The sequence below is a fragment of the Cebus imitator genome, unplaced genomic scaffold, assembly GCF_001604975.1.
Source record: "Cebus imitator isolate Cc_AM_T3 unplaced genomic scaffold, Cebus_imitator-1.0 Scaffold244, whole genome shotgun sequence".
Classification (NCBI taxonomy): domain Eukaryota; kingdom Metazoa; phylum Chordata; class Mammalia; order Primates; family Cebidae; genus Cebus; species Cebus imitator.
In genome coordinates, this window is record NW_016107559.1 from 197,757 (window position 1) to 204,340 (window position 6,584).

General features: G+C 47.7%; 1 long non-coding RNA gene across 1 annotated transcript; it reads right to left on the minus strand.

Annotated features, from left to right (window-relative positions):
* Nucleotides 1–221: 221 nt before the first annotated feature.
* Nucleotides 222–5,982, minus strand: LOC119466956. Its single transcript, XR_005195469.1, has 3 exons — nt 5,922–5,982; nt 915–974; nt 222–254 (listed from the first exon to the last, which is right to left on the minus strand). It is a non-coding gene; the product is annotated as an uncharacterized LOC119466956 (long non-coding RNA).
* Nucleotides 5,983–6,584: the final 602 nt, after the last annotated feature.

The window sequence follows — 6,584 nt, forward strand, 5'->3', positions numbered from 1 at the left end:
TTTAGTAGAGACGGAGTTTCACCATGTTGACCAGGATGGTCTTGATCTCTTGACCTCATGATCCACCCGCCTCGGCCTCCCACAGTGCTGGGATTACAGGCTTGAGCCACCACGCCCGGCCCCCAAGGTTACTTTCATGGTTCAGGAACACCAGGCATGCAATTTCTTAGACAATAGAATCCATCAACTACCCACAGCAGAAGATCTGCTCTGCTCCTGCCTCTTCAACTTAAATGTGGCTGCCTTGAGGCTGCCTGGAAGAGAAGCATGGGTGAGAGCAACACCCTTAGTCTGGTCTTTGAAGCAACCTGGTTTGCATTTTCAGGCAGAGAAGCCTTATCTGCACTAAGCCTGCCATTTCAAGGGCATTGCACTTAATAGCTGCAGTTTGAAGGACAAAAGCAGTTGTCATTTTCAACCTTCAAGACTTGAGTCAACTTGAGTGCAGCTATTGACAGCGCCTCTCTGAGCAAAGCAAGATTCCCTCCCATCTTAGCTGCATACGGTTGCTATACAGGAATACCTGAGGCTGGGCAACTTATAAAGAAAAGGGGTTTATTTGCCTCACGGTTCTGCAGACTGTATAAGAAACATGGCGCCCACATCCGCATCTGGTGAGGGCCTCAGGCCTCTCCCACACCTGGCGAAAGGTGGAGGGGAGCAGGCGTGTGCAGACCACATGGAGAGACAGGAAGCAAGAGAGAGTGGGGAGAGGGACCAGGCTCTTTTTAACAACCTGCTCTCACCCAAATGAAGAGAGTGAGAACTCACCCCATCCCCAGGGAGGAGGACATTCATCTCTTCATGAGGGATCCACCCCTACGACCCAAACGCCTCTCATTAGGCCCCACCTCCAACACTGGGGAATGCCTTTCGACATGAGATCTGGAGAAGACAAACATCAGCTGCAATACCTCCCATCTCTGCTTGCAGGCAGGCTGGCTGTAGCCCCAGTTCATCTCACGTACAGAGGACTGTGAAAAGCAAGAAGGAGCAACAGTCACACTTTTTCATCCTCCCACCGTTTTCCCTTCAGTCCGCCCGTGGTCCATCTTCCACATACCCAGTAGCAGATAACAATTTCATCCATGTTTAGCCATTATACAAAAGGCAATATTTATATCTTTGCCATCTGCTGGCCCAACAATTCCACTAAACCAGTGCCACATTTTAGATGCTACTTGCAGCATTTGGTCTTCAGGTATCAAATTCTGAATCTAAAAGTCAAAGTAAAGGTGATTCAAGCAAAACAGTCTATTTCTCTCTCACATAAACACCAGCAGCTCAGAGCTGGTACCACTCACTGAGGACCCAGGTTCCTCCAATCTGGTCACTCCAGTGTCTTCAATACACGGCTTCCTCATCATAGTCCAAAATGGCTGCTCCAGCTCCAACCATCACATCAACATTCCAGCAAGAAAAACAAAATACCCTTTCCTTCTAAGTCTACCTCCTCAAAATTACATATACTACTCTGACTTACAAACAGTTGGCCAGAACTTAATTATATGGACACACTATGCTGCAAGGCACATCAGGAAATGTAGTTTTTGTTCTAGATGGCAGTACACAGCCAAAATTCAACAGGCTGAATTCAGGAGGTTTTCACTGAAGAACAAAAAATGATTATTAGGGCACAATTAGCAGCTTCCCCTACATATTCTGTGACTTCAGATCTACTAACGGGCTGATTCATGAGTTAACCTCACTCAAGACCCAGGATACAGGAACAAATGCAATTCTGTCATTTAAGCAAGACCGACCCACCATTTGTTTTTTTAAGAGTCTTGCTTTATTGTCCAGGCTGGAGTGCAGTGGTGCAATCTTAGCTCACTGCAACCTCCACCTCCAGTTTCAAGCAACTCTCATGCCTCAGCCTCCCGAGTACCTGTGATTACAGACGCGCACCACCATATCCAGCTAATTTTTGTATTTTCAGTAAAGACAGAGTTTTACTATGTTGGCCAGGCTGGTCTCGAACTCCCAATCTCAGGTGATCTGCCCACTTCGGCCTCCCAAAGGGCTGGGACTGCAGGTGTGAGCCACCGTGCCTAGCCATGACCCACCATCTTGGAGTATAGCACTGATAGCTTTTGACAAGATCAGCACCCATCCATTATGTACATGAACCATTTGAATAAGAATGGACTTCTTAACCATAAACTTAACCCCTTCTAGAAATCTCAGAGCCCCACCCCCTAATTATACAGGCCTGTCTTCATCTGTGACTGCCCTTGTAACCTTTGCTGGTTAGTCCCTAAGCCTCTGGATTCGTTTTAGGGTCCAGGGAGTCTTCAGAATATTTCTTGAGGCTGTCATGGGCCTTTCGACATAATTACCCAAACCAGAGGAAGAACCAGGTAAGACCGGTTGGGATGCAGCAGCAGAGGTCTTGAGAGAGATGGTGGCAGTGAGGATGGAGACGAAGTGGTCAGAGCCCAGACGTGATTAAAAAAAAAAAGTCTGTCAGGTGCGATGGCTCACACCTGTAATCCCAGCACTTTGGGAGGCTGACGCAGGCGGATCACCTGAGATCGGGAGTTAAAGACCAGCCTGGCCAACATGGAGAAACCCTGTCTCTAGTAAAAAAAAAAAATACAAAATTAGCAGAGCGTGGTGGCAGATGCCTGTAATCCCAGCTACTCAGGAGGCTGAGACAGGAGAATCGCTTGAACCCAGAAGGCGGAGTTTGCGGTGAAGCGAGATTGCGCCATTGCACTCCAGCCTGGGCAACAAGAGCAAAACTCGTCTCAAAAAAGAAAAAAAGAAAGAAAGAGAGAGAGAGAGAAAGAAAGAAAGACGGAAGGAAGGAAGGAAGGAGGGAAGGAGGGAAGGAGGGAAGGAGGGAAGGAGGGAGGGAGGGAGGGAGGAAAGGAAGGAAGGAAGGAAAGGAAGGGAAGGAAGGGAGGGAGGGAGGGAGAGAAAGAGAGAAAGAGAGAAAGAAAGAAAGAAGGTTATGACTTGAGACCTGGCAGGTGTGCACGGGAGAAACAGGGGATGAGGCCATTTCATAAGTTGGACAACTGTGTGGATGTGGGTGCCACAAACAAGAACTAGAAATGGGGACGATGGTGAGATTGTACTTTGGACCTAAAGTCTAACACTGGGGACAGACGTAACCAGTCTGAGAAGTCTCAGGCAGCTATGTCTGAACGCAAACCTTTATTCTCAAAACAATGCAGACATCTCTGAGTCCTGAGCACCTCAGTCAGCCACAGTAGATGCCTTTTCTTTTGTGCCATTCCTATTTACATTTTCATCCATTCAAATAATTTCTTTTTTTAATTAAAAAAGAGAGAATTTTGCTTTGTTGTCCAGGCTGGTCTCCAACTCCTGGCTTTAGGCAGTCCTCCTGCCTCGGCCTCCCAAAGTGCTTGAATTACAGGCATGAGCCACAGCACTCGGCCCTATTCAAATGATTCTGTCAGCAAATCCGGTTATTAAAACTGCCTCTCTGGGGGTAAACATGGAGTTGTCTTCATCTGCTCAGGCTTTTACAACAAAACCATAAACTAGGTGGCTTAAGCAATAGATCTTTATTTCCCACAGTGCTGGAGGTGGGGAGTCCAGCAGATTGGTTTCCTGGTGAGGACTCTCTTCCTAGATGGCAAATGGTCAACTTCCTGCTGTGTCCTCAAATGGTGACAAGAGGGACCCTGCGTCTCTTCCTCTCTTTGTAAGGACACCTATTCCATCATGAGAGCCCCACCCCCCTGACCTCATCTAACCCATTTCCCAAAGACTTCTCCAAATACCATCCCATGGGGATCAGAGCTTCAGTATATGAATTTGGGCGGGGACGTAATTCTGTCCACAGTGCTGTCAAAGTCATATTTTATCACAATAGTGAACAGAAGTCCAAGTCCTCTCTCCCAGAAGCCTTGTTGTCCCCCAGAGCCCCACCACAAGACAGATGAGGAGGGCCTCCTCCTTCCTGCTCATGTGGGGTCCCCAGCCTCTGTCCTGTGTGATCCTCTGCTGGCTGGTGGTCTTAGCATGGCACTGTGTGGATCTCTTTAGCAGGGTTCAGCTTTACCCTGGCCCTCTCCAACATGGGTAAATAACCCTCTTCCTTCCTCTCAGGGGTGTGGGGAAACACACCATCTTCCAGCCCCCACCCCAACCTAGTTCCTGAATCACGCAGCCCATCACTCAGCCAGGTGGCTCCATGGACAACCTTATGTTTTAACCATCTCTGTTCCTCCATGGACAGCAATGTAAAGAAACCCCCGCAGAGCCGTGCAAGGCAGCAGTACTGACCATGCTTCCTCACGCAGACCACAAGGACTACCATGCCAAATTCTGCACTGCCCGGAGCCCCGCAGATACCGCATTGCGCTGACGGCTTTCTGGTCCAACCTGAAACCTGCTCCAGCTGGAACTCCATCCCTTTCCCATCTGTGCTTTCAGAAGTGGACCCACACTTCCTGCTGTCCTTCATACTGTCCCTGTTACCACCCAACAGTCAGCCCAAGGCTCTGATGGAACACTTGTTGAAAATAAGCCTCATGCCTTGGAGGCTTTAACTTGCAACTCCTCATTTAATACCAAGTTGACAACTGTGAGTAAAGGGAAGATTCTCTCTCCTCTCCCCTCTCCCAGCCTCATACCCCATGTAGAAATGGTGCTTCTAAAGCGGTGCGGCAAAAGAACAAAAACAAAAATAAAAAAATAAAGTGATGTAGCCAGTAACAATGTCAAAATCCCATCTCAGACCTGGTCCCTGAGAACCCCACTGCCACTGTCCCTAAGGACAGAACACGGCATGAACTGTTGACACCACTGAGGCCCACCCTGCCCTGGACCCCGGCTAGATGGGACCCTGCAACTGCCACCCTCACGATAACTAATCTACATTGTTCACGCTTCTTGGCTTCTGTGAATTCTGATTAACAGTTGGGGGCAGGCCGGGCGTGGTGGCGCGTGCCTGTAGTCCCAGCTACACGGGAGGCTGAGGTGGGAGGATCGCTTGAATCCAGGAGTTCTGGGCTGTAGTGCGCTATGCCGATCAGGTGTCCGCACTAAGTTTGGCATCAATATGGTGGCCTCCTGGGAGCAGGGGACCACCAGTTTGCCTAAGGAGGGGTGAACCGGCCCAGGTCAGAAATGGAGCAGGTCAAAACTCCCGTGCTGATCAGTAGCGGGATCGCGCCTGTGAATAGCCACTGCACTCCAGCCTGGGCAACGGAGCGAGACCCCGTCTCTCAAAAAAAAAAAAAAAAAAGTTGGGGGCAGGTGGGATGCAGAGGCTCATGTCCTGTAATCCCTTTGGGAGGGAGGTGGGAGACCAAGGCAGGAGGATCACTTGAGGCCAGGAATTCAAGACCAGTCTGGGCAACATAGTAGGACCTCATCTCTGTTTAAAAAAAAAAAAAATAGAGATGATCCCTGGCAGAGCCCAGCTTGTATGCACATGCCCAGCTGCAAGGGAAGCTGAAAATGCAAGAATTCGGCATTTACAGCCTCTGTAATTTGAGATGTGGGACTTGATCTCTGCCTTACATGGTGGAGATGTCTCCAAGTGAGAAGCTGGATGATCAGAAACAAATGTCCATAATAGTCCACCCCTTTCACTCTCAATATTCTCCTCATACTTGTAAAATATAACGGCACCTGACAAAGAATGACCACCTTTTAGGTAAGTGAAAATACCCACCCTTCTCCAAAAGCGGCCAACCAGAACTCTCCTCAACTTCAGCTGGGGCAAATCCCAGATCTCGATTCTTTTTCTATTTGATCATGAGCCTATCTCATTTCCCTCTACTCTATGGAATAAATTGTATGTGATAACTATCAAAATACCCTATAAAATGATAAAAGAAAAAGGAGGAGAGAAGTAAAATTAGGTATTTTAAATTATACATAACACAGCAAAGGGGAAAATACAACAGAACTCCCTGGTGAGAAGGGACATCACGCACCAGGCAGGTGCTGTCCTGACTCTGCCCAGCACGTGAGGCGCTCTGCCCTGGGCCTCTGGGGCTCCATCGAGGAACTGCAATTTCACTGAGGCCAAGGGCAGGGTTTCGGGTGCAGTAAGAGACCTCTGGCAAACGAGGAAGGTGTGTGAGGGAGAACACGCTTGACTGTGATCAAGGCCAGTAAGTCCAGTTTCTAAACAAAAGAGATGCCATTTATCAACCACCATCAAAACTCAGTCACCTGAAAAGCCTAGAAATATTTTTTTCTAAAATAACTATTAAAGTTACAGTCCCTATACTGGTCCGTTTCTTGCACCAAATCCAGGTTGTTCTCGATTACAAAGAGTTTGTAGGAATTCTATTTTTGCCTTGTATAGGAATCGTCAGAAAGCATAGGAGCCCAAGGGGCCAAAGAGCTGATATTTTCCTTCTAGATACTTCCCTGCAAACCTATGTTCTGTTTTCTTACTTAAGTGAATTGGCCTCAGGCAAATCTTCTCTAATTTTTTTTTTATCTTCATCTTTTCAAATCTACCTCATTCATTTCAGGAAAGTTCTCCTCTCCCTTTTCTTCATACCACCAAAAGCTAAAAAAGATGTTCATAGCAGGATTCTTCATAATGACCAAAGAGTAGATATAATTATAATGTCCATCAGGTAATG